Source organism: Macaca thibetana, chromosome X (assembly GCF_024542745.1).
Source record: "Macaca thibetana thibetana isolate TM-01 chromosome X, ASM2454274v1, whole genome shotgun sequence".
In the NCBI taxonomy this organism is placed as follows: Eukaryota; Metazoa; Chordata; class Mammalia; order Primates; family Cercopithecidae; genus Macaca; species Macaca thibetana.
In genome coordinates, this window is record NC_065598.1 from 18,614,759 (window position 1) to 18,630,905 (window position 16,147).

General features: G+C 40.4%; 2 protein-coding genes across 6 annotated transcripts in view; one reads left to right on the forward strand and one right to left on the reverse strand.

The window, feature by feature from the left end:
• PDHA1 (pyruvate dehydrogenase E1 subunit alpha 1) overlaps window positions 1–16,147 on the forward strand; it is a 563,563-nt gene that overhangs the window by 175,086 nt on the left and 372,330 nt on the right. The window lies entirely within an intron of this gene.
• The window catches only part of PHKA2 (phosphorylase kinase regulatory subunit alpha 2), a 90,557-nt gene that overhangs the window by 73,871 nt on the left and 539 nt on the right, over window positions 1–16,147 (reverse strand). The gene's annotated exons all lie outside the window — the stretch shown is intronic.

A 16,147-nucleotide genomic window follows, 5' to 3' on the forward strand; every position in this document is an offset into this window, starting at 1 on the left:
ATTAGGAGACTAGAGGGGTGGGTCCAGTCAAGAGATGATGGTGGCTTGGACAAGGGTGGTGACAATGAATACAGACAGAAGTGGGTGGAGCTGAGATGTTTCAGTGGTCTCTATCCATTAGAAAATTCTCCCCATTCTAGGTGGGGAATTTCCTCCCATTCTAGGAAGAATCAAAGCTGACTCCTACGCTATGTTTAATATAGCCTCGTTTAAAAAAAATAAAGCCTCAAACATATAGGGAAGCAAAGAGAAAGCAATATAGCCCATATCCATATAACCATCACCCAGATTCAACAAATGAAAGCATTCTGCTGTAACTGTGCCACTTTCCTTTATAAAAAAAGAAAGAAAAAGTTAAAGATAAAATTGAAGCCTTCCTTGTAGTCTTCCCTAATCGTTCACAAACTTCCCATTTTAAGTGTAAAGGGGTCATGAGATCCCTTTACACTGAAAAATTACTGGAGATCCCCTAAGAGCTTTTGTTTATATGCATTCTAGCTACTCATATTTACCATATTGGAAATTAAAACCGAAAAAATTTAAAATATTTACTAATTTGTTAACAACCTATTGCATGTCAACATAAGTAAAATTTTTGTATCATTTCAAAACAAAACATTAAAATTTTTTTTCAGGCTGGGTGCAGTGGCTCACACCTGTAATCCCAGCACTTTGGAAGGCTGAGGCAGGAGGCTCACTTGAGGCCAGGAGTTTAAGAACAGCCTTGGCAAAATAGCGAGACCTTGTCTCTACAAAAAATTAGATTTTTTTTTCAAAACAAAAAAGTAATAAGAAGAATGGCAGTGATTAACATTTAAAAAAATCTCTTTAATGTCTGGCTTAATAGAAGATAGCTATTATTCTCATATGTGATTTTGTATTCCCTTTGTGGCAATGTTATTTCAGTTGAAGTATATGAAGAAAATCCAGCTTCACACAGCTACGCAGAGAGAAATATTTTAAGTCTTTTTGGATAATTAAGAATATTATTTGATATAATCAAAACTCAACAAGTGGACGGTTTCTTAAACGCCAGTTGAAATGTGAAATCTGAAATCATAACAACGAGCTTTATGTACTCTGACATTTTAAAATCCATTGGTCTATCTTGCTCTTTGAATGAATCATTTGCCCAGGTGTGATTTTATAACATCAAGCACTGGTCATTTGGAAAATATCAGTTCAGTGAGTTATGTAGTTAGCCTAAATGTTGACATATTTCATTATCTACATTTGTTAATATCACCACCAATCTCATCAGAAAAGTTTTTTAAGTATCAGGAAGTTTTAAGTATCAAGAGCTTTAAGTCAAGCTCACAGTGACTCACAAGCTCATTCAAGTTTTCCCAAAATGCCGGGCAGTGGCTCACACCTGTAATCCCAGCACTTTGGGAGGCCGAGGTGGGTGGATCACCGGAGGTCAGGAGTTTGAGACCAGTCTGACCAACACGGTGAAATCCTGTCTCTACTAAAAATACAAAAAATTAGTGGGGCGTGGTGGTGCATGCCTGTAATCCCAGCTACTTGGGAGGCTGAGGCAGGAGAATTGCTTGAACCCGGGGGTGGAGGCTGCAGTGAGCAGAGATTGTGCCATTGTGCTCCAGCCTGGGCAACAAGAGTGAAACTCTGTATTAAAAAAAATAAAAAAATAAAAAATAAAAAAATTTAAAAAAAGTTTCCCCAAAATCTCATTTCAATTCAAAGTTTAAATTTTATCATTGGCAACAAATATTGCCAGTTGTTTTCCTTGCAGCAATAGGCTCACTTTGCCCATTTTTGAGAAAATGTCTGCCAAATGCCCAAGTCTGAATAACCATAATTTGTCAACCTTTCAGTAAAATGGTGAGTAAGAAATGGTGTCCAAGAAAAAAACCAAACTGCTAGTTCAGCTCACAACTCAGACAACTGTGCAAGTGATTTTCCTAGAAGCAGCCATGGTACTTCGGTATGCAGCGGAAGTGCTTTATATATACTTTTCACGTCAACACACAGAATATTTAAAGATCGGATAAAGTTTAAACTTGAAAAAAATTTTAATGCTCCAAAAAGGACATTCTTAAGTGCAATTGTTTTTTTTCTTTTTCTTTTCTTTTCTTCTTTTTTTTTGTTTTTTTATAGTATGTGACTCCTAGTCTGGTTTGGAGTCCCTGCCTTGATTTGTACTAAAGCACCAGCTTTCTATTATCACCGCAAATGTCAACACAGTGAAAAAAGGCAAATCACATCTTAGGAACGGGATGAAAATAGTTTTGACCTCACAGAGATCCTGAAAGGGTGTCACGGACCCTCAGGGATATGGGGATCACCCTCTGTGAACTGTCACAGTAGTGCAAAGCTGGAGTGTATTTTTCTTGTCCATGTTTTTAAAATTTTTATAAGAAAAGTATGTGCCCATAAGCAAGATATAACCATATTTCAGGTGTTTTAAAAGTTCTACATACCTAGTAATATTCTATACTTATTGTTCTATAACTTGCTTTTTTTACTCGTCTTTAAATTTTTTCATAGACAAAAATTAGGCTGGGTGTGGTGGCTCATGCCTCTAACCCCAGCGCTTTGGGAAAGTGAGGTGGGAGGATCGCTTGAGCCCAAGAGTTCCAGACCAGACTGGACAATACACTGAGACTTCGTTTCCACAAAAAATAAAAAATTAGCCAGGTGTGGAGGCATGTGCCTGTAGTCCCAGCTACTGGGGTGGCTGAGGTGGGAGGATCACTTGAGCCTGGGAGGTTGAGGCTACAAACAGCCATGAGAGTGCCACTGTACTACAGCCTGGGTGACAGTTATACCCTGTCTCATAAAAAATGTATATATTTATCATATACAACATGTTTTGAAATGTGTGCATTGTGGCATGGCTAAATTGAACTAATTAACATATGTACTGCCCTACATACTTATTTTTGTGATGAGAACACTTAAAATCTACTCTTCGCAATTTTCAAGAATGCAATATATTGTTGTTAACTACAGTCAACTATAGTCACCATTCAACTTTAAATATTTGAGGGTTATCCAATTTAATACATGTAAATCTGGGTTATTTTTTTTTAATGGCTATATAGTATTCCATTGTGTGGCTAGAATTTTTATTTGTCCATTTCCAAATTGATGAACAGTCAGATTGTTTCTAATTTTCCTCTTTTATAAACAATGCTTCAACAAATGTCCTTGTACATGTCTCCTTGGGCAGTGGGTAAGAACACATCATTAGTGTCTACATTTAGATATGGGCTTCCTGGGTCATAGAACATGCATTGCTTCAGTTTCACCATCTCAAATTGCTTTCCAAGGTGACTGTACCAATTAATAGTCTGTAGTTTACATCTTGTAGCATAGACCACTACCTAATCACCAATCTGATTTCCTCTTCTTCCTAGGCACTTAGTTATACTATGTTTCCCATCATCCCTTGCAGTTCCACATGGCCCTGTGCTTGAGTTTTAGCCAAAGGAATGTGAATGAAAGTAAAGTACACAACTTCCATGCCTTGCCCATAAAGCCCTCCCACAAATAATGTTTTGTACTTTCCTGGTACACCAGCAGGATGTCTACATCCAGGGTAACCTTGGAAGTTGCACATTGAAGACGGTAAGGCCACTGGTAGCCCAGGTATCTGGGTGAAGCCCCTAATGACCTAGACCCACAATGGGCTGTTATATGTGTACAAAATAAACTTCTGTGTTTAGCCAAAGAAATTTGGGTTTTGTTTGTCACAGCAGTTAGCCTACCTTAACTAATACATCTTCTCGTGAGTGATACATGACACTTACCTCTGTTTCATAACCTTACCAACACTTAGAATTATGCTTTAATATTGTTGCCATCTGTAAGTCTGAATGTTTTAATTTGCTTTACTTTTTTAGATTGCTAGTGAAGTTGAGCCATCGTTTAGCCCGTTTATTAGCTTTCTCCTCTGCACACTGCTTGTTTACATTGTAGAATACAATACTACTATAGAAATATATAAAACTACTATAAATGATGAAGGGAATCAACTTAAAGGGATACAGTGAAGTACGTCAACTGGATTTAAAATATTTTTTGGTTATTCTGGTACTATGTTGCAAATCCCTTCTCTTTGTAATGAAAAGAGAATTATTTACAAACCCAGAAGCTAAACAATGATGGTACCTGCTATCTCATCAAACAAGCACTCAACTAAGATGGAAACTTGAATCCAATCAATTATATAAATGGCTGACTCTCTAAGGACTCTCTTAGGATTAAGCTTTTGTATTAGTTATATATTGCTAAATAACAAGTAATTCAAAAACTTGGTAACTTAAAACCAATAAACCTCTATTATCTCTCACAGTTTCTGTGGGTCAGCAATTCAGAAGCAGCTTTAACTGGGTGGGTCTGGCTCAAAGCCTCTCATAAAGTTTCAGTCAAGATGTTGGCCAGGGCTGCAGTCATCTGAGAGCTTGACTAGGGCAGAAGATCTGCTTCCAAGACGTGATTCAAAAATCTTTCCCATTCTGTAGTTCATCTCTTAGCCTTGTTTAGATAAACTTCTTGTCATAAGAGGTTTTGCTTTTGCATATAGTTGAATTATCAATTTATTTTATGATTTATGATTATTTTTATTTTCTTAGTTTAAGAAATCATTTCCTGTCTCAAGATCATAAAAGTGTTCTATTTTAAGTTTTATAGCTTTGCTTTTCATATTTAGGTCTTTATTCTCTCTAGAATTTATTCTTGTGTATGGTCTAAGAGAAAGAATTTCTTTTTTTCCATATAGACAACCAATTGTCCTAACATTTTTTATTGAATAATCTATCCTTTCTGTTCCTGAGGTTGTCTTCTTTTCCACTGGTCTATTTGTCTGCTTCTGTGCCAATATCACACAATTTTAATGACCTTAGATTTATGTTTTGAAATCTGGTAAGGCATTCCTTCCCCTCTTCTATTTAAAATGTGTCTTGGCTATTCTTGGCCCCTTACTACAGCATGTGACTTTTAGGATCAATTTCCCTGAAAAAGTCTCTTTGGGTTTGGATTGGCAGTCCACTGAATTTCTACATTAATTTGGGGAGAATATATCTTTACAACACTGAATCTTCCCATTCAAGAACATGCTGTGTCTCTCCTCATATTTGTCTTCTTTTATGTCCCTCAATAGAGCTTTAAAACTTTCTCCAGGCATGTCTAGCCCTTGCATTAGATTTATTCAACAGTTTTCGTTGCTACTGTGAATGCTTTTCTAAGAAATGATAACATTTACGAATTGTTTGCGGCTGCCGTAAAGGGGTACCTTCATTACTGCATATGGATCTTATATGTGGCAAACTTGCTTGAAAAATGGAAAACTCTAGTTCCACTCGCTTTGGGTTTTCTGTAGCACATTTTCTGCAAATAATAATCTCTATGATTCTTATTTCCTTTTCATGTCTGTTACATGGGGACACAATTACAATGCTGAAGAGAGGGGGTGATGGTGGGGATCCTTAAAGTTCTTGACTTTAAATCTTTCCCCAATACATTACTTACGAGGTTTGTAGATTTATTTTCACATTACCCTTTATCAAGATAATAAAATTCGAGTGTATGCCTCATTGTCTAAGAGGTGCTTTTTCTGAGACGGGGTCTCACTCTGTCACCCAAGCTGGAGTGTAGTAGCATGATCTTGGCTCACTGCAACCTTCACCTCCCGGGTTCAAGCGATTCTCCTGCCTCAGTCTCCCAAGTAGCTGGGATTACAGGTGCCCGACACCACACCCTAATTTTTGTATTTTTAGTAGAGACAGGGTTTCACCATGTTGGCCAGGCTGGTCTCAAACTCCTGACCTCAGGTGATCCATCCGCCTCGGCCTCCCAAAATGCTGGGATTACAGGTGTGAGCCACCGTGCCTGGCCTTAAGAGGTGCTTTTAAAATCATTAATGGATACTGAATTTTGTCAAATGCTTTTCTACATCTATTGAGATGATCACACTGTTTTTCTTCTTTAATTTATTAATGTGGTAAAAATACATTAATAGATTTTATAGTAAATTTCCTTGTATTTGGTGGATAAACCACACCTGATCATGATGTTTTTTATACACACTGCTTGATTCATTTTCTTAGTATTTCACTTCATGTATTAAATATCAATATTCATAAGTGAATTTCCTCTGTAAGTTTTATGTTTTACATGCCTTGTTTGACTATGGTATCATGGGGTATTGGCCATCTGAAAGGAGTTGAGAGCTGTCTCTCTTTATCTTTTATCTGAAACAGTTTAAGATAGGGATTATCTGTTAATCCCTTGCCCCTCTGTCAACAACAATGGAGTCACTGTACCCACTGGGCAAAATGCCAGCTCTGGCTAAATCTGCCTCTGCCAACTCTGAGGGTGCACTCATGCAGCTGAATGTGGCTGGAGAAAAATACACAGCCACGCTGACTGAACTCCCTTTAAATTAATGACCCTTAATGCTGTCCAACGATTGTCTAGAAATCCCTTGTTCATTCATTCCCTTTTTCTCCTAAAGGACTGCTTCGTACCTTCTCTCTCAAACCTCCAATAACTCCTCCCCATCCTCACTCTCAGCTAGTGACCGTGCTTCACATTTTGCTGAGAAGGCAGAAGCAATCAAAAGGGAACATGGTGCCAATGCGCCCTGTTTCCCTCTTGTTTTGATGGATGAGCTATCTGTGCTCCTCTCTAAGGTCACCTGCAATATATATGCTACAATCTACCTGTTCTCATGCATGCCAGGACTTTGCTTCTTGCATTATCAGTTTTCCCCTGTCTACTAGATCATTCCCACCAGATACATAATTTCTCACATTAAAAAAACCCTCCCAACCCCATATCTCCACCCAACCACTGCTCTTATTTACAGTAGAACCCTTCAGAAGAACTGTTTAAATTCAGAATCTTCAGTTTCTGTCCTTTCCTTCTCTCTTGAGTCCAATTTGCCCAATTTTTGTGTCTTACACTCCATATAGACTGTTGGACATGGTCACCAATAACTTCCACATCCCCAAATCTAATGGTCAACTCTTAGTCTTGATGCTACTTGACCTTGTCTCATTATTAGCCTTTTACTCATCTGATTACTTCCTCCTCCTTGAATCACCTTCCTGACTTCTATCTTAGTCAGTTTGGGTGGTTTTAACAAAATACCATAGACTGGGTGGCCTAAACAACAGAAATATATTTCTTGCAATTACTGGAGGCTGGGAAATCTGAGACCAGGGTGCCAGCAGGGTCAAGTTCTAGTGAGGGCCCTCCTCCTGGCTTGCAGATGGCCACCTTCTTGCTGTGAGCTCACATGGTAGTGGTGAGGAGAATCATCTCTTTTGTGTCTCTTCTTAGAATGGCATTATTCCCATTCATCAGGACCCTACCCTTATGACCTAATCATCTCCCAAAGGCCCCACCTCCTAATGCCATCACCTTGAGATTAGGGCTTCAACATAGGACTTTGGGGGGACACTGACCCTTGGTTGCTTTTCCTGCTACTTCCCTGATGGCTTCTTCTCGTCCCCCTTGGCAGCACCTCCCCCTCATAATCTGGATCTCTTCATTTTCGGGGGTCTCCTCTTTGAACCTCATCTCTTTTCTGTCTGTACTTGTTCCTGTGATCTCGTCTCGTCTCAGGGTCTTTTAACCTCCACACATATACCAATGACTCCCACATTTCTGTCTCCAGCCCAGACCTCTCCCCTAACTTCTAGACTCACATATTCAGCTGCCTACTTATCATTTCTACTTGGATACTGATATGATTTGGCTCTGTGTCCTCACCCAAATCTCATCTTGAATTGTACTCCCACAATTCCCACATGTTGTGGGAGGGACCTGGTGGGAGGTAACTGAATCATGGGGGCAGGTCTTTCCCACGCTGTACTCGTATAGTAAGTCTCACGAGATCTGATGGTATAAAAAGCGGAGTTTTTCTGCACAAGCACTCCTCTCTTTGCCTGCTGCCATCCACATAAGATGTGACTTGCTCCTCCTTGTCTTCCGCCATGATTGTGAGGCTTCCCCAGCCACGTGGAACTGTAAGTCCAATTAAATCTCTTTTTTTTTGTAAACTGCCCAGTCTCAGGCATGTCTTTATCAGTAGCATGAAAACGGACTAATACAGATGCCTAACAGACATCTCAAACTTAATAAAACTCTATCTTCCACCCCAAACTTGCTTCCCCACAATTTTCTCCATTGCAGTAAATGGTAATTCCATACTACCAGTTGTTTAAGCCTAAAATCTTGAAGTCATTCTTGACTTTTCTTTTTTCACAAATGCAATACTCACTCCACCATGAAATCCTGCTGTCTCTACCTTCGAAATTTACCCCAAATCTCACCATTCCACACTGTCTCCACTTGAACAACCCTTGTCTGAGTCATCATGCTCCAACTGCAGAAACTTCCTAACGGGTCATTCATTCTGCTTTGCCCCGCGGTCCACTACAGTAAATATTCCATGCAGCCAATGGAGTGATTCTTTTCAAACATGATTCGGATTATATCATTCCCCTGCTCAAAACCCTCTCAGGGCTTCCCTTCTCACTCAGAATAAAAGTCAAATTATTTATTTATTTATTTATTTTTGAGATAAAGTCTCACTCTGTCGCCCAGGCTGGAGTGCGGTGGCACGATCTCAGCTCACTGCAACCTCCGCCTCCCGGGTTCAGGTGATTCTCGTGCCTCAGCCTCCCGAACAGCTAGGATTACAGTTGCCTGCCACCACACCGGGTCAAATTTTTAATTTTTAGTAGAGACAGAGTTTCACCATGTTGGCCAGGCTGGTCTCAAACTCCTGACCTCAGGTGATCCACCTGCCTCGGCCTCCCAAAGTGCTAGGATTACATGCGTGAGCCACTGCGCTTGGGCCAAGTTCTTTAACTTCCAAGATACATAAAGAAATCAATCTCTAAATGTTCCTTGGTCCTTCTCTGTAAAAGTATCTTGGACTAGGACTTTTTGGACTCATTCCATTTCTTTAAGGGTTACCGGTCTAATCAGGATTTAATTTTTTCTTAACACTGGTAACCTTTATCTAGAAAACAGCCCACTCTTAATATAGTAGTCCTTCCTTGTCTGGTTTTGCTTTCTATCATTTCAGTTACTAGTGGTTAACTGTGGTCTGAAAATACTACCCACAATAAAATACTTTGAGAGAGGCCACATTCACATAATTTTTATTACAGTATATTGTTATAATTGTTCAATTTTATTATATTTCTTAATCTCTTACTTATAAACTTTCTCATATGCATCTATGTACAGGGAAAAAACATAGTATATATAGGGTTGCTACTATCTATGGTTTCAGGCACCCATGGGGTCTGGAATGTATCGCCTGTGAATAAGGGGGACTCCTGTATTGTTCATTTGTCCCTCCTCCCTCCCCCTATCCCTCTCACCAACCCTGCCAGAAGTCTGCCTATTTACCAGTCTTTTCAAAAAATCAGCTTTTCACTTTGTCCATCTTTGCTGTCTGTTTTATAGCACATTAATTGCTGCTTGTACCCTTATTATTTCCTTTCTTCTATTTTCTTGAATACACTCTGTTCTTTTCACAACTGTGAGTTTATTAATTTTTAAATCTTCCTTCTTTTCCAATATATACATGTAAGGATATAAATTTCAAACTCCACCTGAGCTGTAATCCCATACATTTTTATTTGGAATGTTTTTGCTGTCATTCAGTTCTAACTCTTTCGTAACTTCTGTTATAATTTCTTTTTTAATCCATGACATATTCAGAAGCAGGCTAGATAAGTTTCCAAACATACACGGGAGGCATTAGCAATTGTTTGTTACTGCTCTCTAATTTTCTTGCATTTTGGCCAAAAAAAATGTGGCATGCATAAAGTTGATCTTTCAGTATTTTTTTGAGATTTCCCTTATATTCTAATCTGTCATCACTTTTTGAAAAATATATCTTGTGAAGCTGAAACAAATAAGTATTTTCTATTGGTTCAGTGTGGAATTCTATGTAAGTGTACTTAATTAAATTTGTTTCTTACAGTGCTCCAATTTTCTATGGCCTAATTATTTCTCTGCTTGATCTAACAGTATCTGAGAGAGGGGGTTTAAAAACTCTCACTATGATTATGGATTTGTCAACTTCTCCTACAGTTAGGTCAAATTTTGCTTTACATACTTTGAAGCTATGTTGTTAGTATTCTGCAGATTTAAAACTGCTGTATTTTTCTTGGTGAATTAGCCCTCTGTCATCTAGCAATACCATTCTGTATCCCTAATATAATTTCAAAAAATTTTCAAAGTCTACTTGGTCTGATATTCATAGATCAACGTATTTTTGGTTAGTTTTGCTCAGTATATCTTGTCCCACTATATTACTTTCAACCTCTCAGTATCCTATGTTTTAGGTTTTGTCTCTTACAAATGACATACACCTTTTAAAGTTTTAAAAAATAATTTCTATTATCTGGGCCAGGTACAGAGGCTCACGCCTGTAATCCCAGCACTTTGGGAGGCCAAGACGGGCAGATCACCTGAGGTATGGAATTCGAGACCAGCCTGGTCAACATGGCGAAACCAGTCTCTACTAAAAATACAAAAATTAGCCGGGCATGATGGTGCCTGTAATACCAGCTACTCGGGAGGCTGAGGCAGGAGAAATTGCTTGAATTTGGGAGGCAGAGGTTGCAGTGAGCCAAGATCATGCCACTGCACTCCAGCCTGGGTGACAGCAAGACTCTGTCTCAAAATAATAATAATAATTTCTACTATCTGGTGGATTTCAGCATTCATACTTGTGACAGGTGGAGATGCTCACCACTATGCTAATGAGGAAGACTCTTGCTGTGATTACTAATACTGTGTAGTTGGATTTATTTGCATCTTATTTTGTACTTTATATTTACCACACTTTTTTCTTTACTTCCTACCCTCCCCAGTAGCCTTTTCCTCCCTTCAGCCAGATGATCAGATTTTCTTTATTCTGCTATCGTTTTTAAAATTATATATTACAGAGGCCGGGCGTGGTGGCTTACGCCTATAATCCCAGCACTTTAGGAGGCCGAGGCGGGCAGATCATGAGGTCAGGAGATTGAGACCATCCTGGCTAACATGGTGAAAGCCCGTGTCTACTAAAAATACAAAAAAATAGCCAGGCGTGGCGGCATGCGCCTATAGTCCCAGCTACTCAGGAGGCTGAGGCAGGAGAATCACTTGAACCTGAGAGGCAGAGGTTGTAGTGAGCCGAGATCGCACCGCTGCACTCCAGCCTGGGTGACAGAGTGAAACTCCATCTCAAAAAAAAATTAAAATGAAAATAAAGTTATATATGCCACATATATCAATGGTAATGCTTAAACACAAACTCTTATCTTAAAAGCTATGATAATACCTTCATCATCCTTCTTAATGGGATAAGGCCCTTAGAATGCTTTCACTACTGGCTGGGAGCTCACGCCTGTAATCCCAGCACTTCGGGAGGCCGAGGCAGGTGGATCACTTGACGTCAGGAGTTCAAGACCAGGCTGGCATGGTGAAACCCCATCTCTACTTAAAATACAAAAATTAACCAGGTATGGTAGCACACACCTGTAATCCCAGCTACTCCGGAGGTTGAGGCAGGAGAATCGCTGGAACCCAGGAGGTGGGGGCTGCAGTGAGCTGAGATCATGTCACTGCACTCCAGCCTGGGCAACAGAGCAAGACTGTCTCAAAAAAAAAAACCAAAAAAACAAAAAAACACTTTCACTCCAGTCTCTTCCTATTCTTCTGTCATATTATTATTTTCTAGTACTTAATTATATCTTTTTTAACTCCCAAATTCCTCTTTATTATTGTTACTATTTGTTCCATACTCCATGTTTTATTTATTCCATTTTTCTCATTTTAAATTCCATGGCCATTAAATAACAGTATTTACTGTCCCAGTCTCTTAGTTATTTGCTTTATTATACTAAATAATCTGTCGTTACAGTGAACACTGCCTTGACCATTGTTTTTCCTTCTGATCCATATTCTCTTATCACCACTTCATACTTAATACTTTTATTAAGGAGCCTTCAAACAGCTGTTAGTGAAAAAAATGTACAAAGTTCATATTTCTTACCTGAGCCAAAACAATCTAAAAATTTCTTTTTTTAAAGGCAACAAATGTTTAATGATACTTCCTAGAGTATATATTTACAAAAGCAAACCTGCAAAAGGACATTTTGTAACCACAACTCTTTCATTCTTTGCGTTAAAGATCCAAATAATATTTAGCAGCAAGCATATTTGGCAAATGACTAATAGGAAAAGTTCTTCTCTTTCACAGATACAGGAAAAGGAATTCATTAAGATGTTAGCTTAACTAATAATTTAATTTAATAATTCCTATTTAATATTTAATAATTTAATTAATTTAATAATTTCAGCCTTTACTGAAATTATGTGAGCCAACTATTGCCTCTAACGGAAGAATGATTGTAGGGAAAAGAGAGATCAGACTGTTACTGTGTCTATGTAGACAAGGAAGACATAAGAAACTCCATTTTGATTCGTACCCTGAACAATTGTTTTGCCTTGAGATGCTGTTAATCCATAACTTCAGCCCCAGCCTTGTGCTCACAAAAACATGTGTTGTATGGAACCAAGGTTTAAGGGATCTAGGGCTGTGCAGGATGTGCCTTGTTAACAAAATGTTTACAGGCCAGTATGCTTGGTAAAAGTTATCGCCATTCTCCAGTCTCAATAAACCAGGGGCACAATGCACTGTGGAAAGTCGCAGTGACCTCTGCCCTGGAAAGCCGGGTATTGTCCAAGATTTCTCCTCACTGAGACAGCCTGAGATATGGCCTCGTGGGACGGGCAAGACCTTACCATCCCCCAGCCCGACACCCATGAAGGGTCTGTGCTGAGGAGGATTAGTAAAAGAGGAAGGTCTCTTGCAGTTGAGATAGAGGAAGGCCACTGTCTCCTGTCTGCCCCTGGGAACTGAATGCCTCGGTATAAAACCCGATTGTACATTCGTTCTATTCTGAGATAGGAGAAAAACTGCCCTGTGGCGGGAGGCGAGATAACGCTGGCGGCAATGCTGCTCTGTTACTCTTTACTCCACTGAGATGTTTGGGCGGAGAAAAGCATAAATCTAGCCTACGTGCACACCCAGGCATAGTACCTTCACCTGAACTTATTTGTGACACAGATTCCTTTGCTCACATGTTTTCCTGCTGACCTTCTCCCCACTATCACCCTGTTCTCCTGCCGCATTCCCCTTGCTGAGATACTGAAACTAGTAATTAATAAATACTGAGGGAACTCAGAGACCAATTCCAGTGCAGGTCCTCCGTATGCTGAGTGCCGGCCTCCTGGGCCCACTGTTCTTTCTCTATACTTTGCCTCTGTGTCTTATTTCTTTTCTCAGTCTCTCATCCCACCTGACGAGAAATACCCACAGGTGTGGCGGGGCAGGCCACACCTTCAAATGATGATTAGCTGATTAGCTTGACATATTTAACACAAAATGATTTCTAACAAATGAAACCAATGTAAATTGATCTCAATTTAAAAAGCAAATCAGAAACAGAGTTCAGAGTTGTTACCAGCTGACACTAAAAAAACGCCTCCTAAACATCTGCACATATCTACAGAAGGTGGGGAGATACAGCATAAACTTTAGAAACCATTCGTGCAGCTCATTCCTTTTCTTTAAATTGTGGTAAAATATGCATAACATAAAAGTGCTCATTCATTTTTCCAGAGTAGTTAGGGGACCTGCCTAAGATTACTCAGAGAAGGTGGTGAGGCCTTGAATGGGTTAGGGCTCTACAACTGCGCACACTAGTTGTGGGAGTGAATGCGTGCAATTCTGCACTTGTGGATGCATGACATTTACCCGGCAGAACTGTGCTGGGAGTATCCTGGTTAGTCAGAAGAGCTTGACGACACAGGAAGGGAAAAAGAGGGCAAACATGAGGGTTACTCACCAACTACCCCCAAAACAAATACAACTAAAGGCTCACACAACTTTTTTTGAATCATTAAAATGTTGGGGAGGAAAGTCCAATCTCACAGATTTGCTTTCATGAGAAGACAATTCTTTCGCTTCTGAGGGAAGGCAAGCCTGGACAGAGAGCTGGGTTATTAGGATGGCTCAGGCCCTGCAGTAAGTCTTTTACCAACAAGGACTTAAGGGTACCTTTCATGCCTTTGGCCACTGCTTGATGCAAAGGAAGGAAACTGATGAGATCTCTGTACTTAGGCTCTCTTGGCATCAATGGGGAGATATATTTATGCTCAAGGAATGAGGAGCTGTAGCAGGACCTTCAGGAAAGGGCTCACCATGAGCCAGAGTACTCCTGCAAGGACCATGAGGCCTGGGCACAAACATGTGGTCTCTATCAAAGTCATGACACCACCAAGAGCACCCATTATTTACTGCTGCCCAGTAGGTGCCAGACAAGGTAGTAGGCACTAATTTTTTCCTTAGAAACACTCAGTGGAAGCAAGTGTTATTATCCTCACTTTACAGATGAGGGCATGGACTCAGAAGGGATCAAGAAAGATCACACACGTCATTCAAGGCAGAGCAGAGGATTCAAACCCAGGTCTGACAAAAGAACTAAGCTTCATCAGCAATCCTCAAAGCCCCTCCATCACAGTCATGAAGCCCCCTCCATCACAGTCATGAAGCCCCCTCCATCACAGTCATGAAGCCCCCTCCATCACAGTCATGAAGCCCCCTCCATCACAGTCATGAAGCCCCCTCCATCACAGTCATGAAGCCCCCTCCATCACAGTCATGAAGGGAAAGGTTTTTCAACTTGGATTTTAAAACACTTTATAGATGTAATTAGAATATACTCCAAGGAGGAAGGGGAAAAATGACCTTCATTTGCCTGCCTACTACTTCTCCCACTCTCAACTTGAACATCATCTCTCCCAGGACTCCTCTCCTGCTCCCACAAACCGGGTGAGGGGTCCTTCCTCAAAGTTCCCAAAATAAAGACCATCATCCTTCATGTGCAATCTCAAGCTCTGAAAATTTAAAGTGTTTTCGTAAGTTTGCAGCAAGCTCTTTTGGTGGCAAAAGATGAGCCGAACTAATGCGAAACTCTTTTCAGCATTTACTGAAATTATGTGAATATTCATATTCTGATGTGGAAGTAATAACCTGTTTGATGAAGGGGTGCTGCCCAGATCTGGCTGCAGTTATTATGGCATATATAGTACGTTGTACACATATTACCTTTCTAAAAGCCAAACATTTCTGATGGGCAAACTACAACTGGTCCAAAGGGTTTCAGATAATGGACTCTGAGGCCAGGTGCAGTGGCTCATGCCTGTAATCCCAGCACTTTTGGGAGGCCGTGGTGAGAGGATGACTTGAGGTCAGGAGGTCAAGACCAGCCTGGCCAACGCAGTGAAACCCCGTCAGTACTAAAAATGCAAAAATTAGCTGGGCGTGGTGGCGCACGCCTGTAGTCCCAGCTACTCGGGAGGCTGAGGCAGGAGAGTTGCTTGAACCCGAGAGGCAGAGGTTGCAGTGAGCCGAGATCGCACCACTGCACTCCAGCCTGGGTGACAGAGTGAGACCCTGTCTCAAAAACAAACAAACAAACAACAACAAAGAAAACAGATAAAGGACTTTGGACCTATACCCTATGCATAAATGTTACTGCACTACGATCATTTATTCTTTGTAACCCCAGCACTTTGTAGAGTGCCTTGCGTATAACAGATACACCACAAATATTTCTTGAGGAAACAAGGCTAAGAAATTAGCTAAGAAGGGAAAACGGTCAGTGCCTTGGAAATGACCATGGCTCCCAACTTGCAGGTCAGGCCTCTAACCCCTGAATGCCACTGCCTTCGTTGACTTCGAAGGCCCTATAAATAGTTGCTGTTGATTGAGGGCAAGAAACATAGCTGCTGTCTTCACTAGGAATAAAAATAGTTCAGTGGTCTTACACTGATGGACCCACATATAATTTTGGCCCAGGAATACAAAGCATAGCAGGCATATTCATACCTCGGACCACATGGGCAGTGTCATAGGATCCTGTGAGTTTGGGAGCCTTTGGGTCTGACCTGCTACATGCAGTGAGCTTTCTGGCCTCACAATTTTCTCATCTGTAAAATAGCAACCAAAGTAGCCCCAAAGGGCCTTCCAGGTGGGTCTCTACCAAGGCAGCTCATGGGAGGGACAGTAGCTGTCTCCCCACACTGCAGAGCCCTGCGT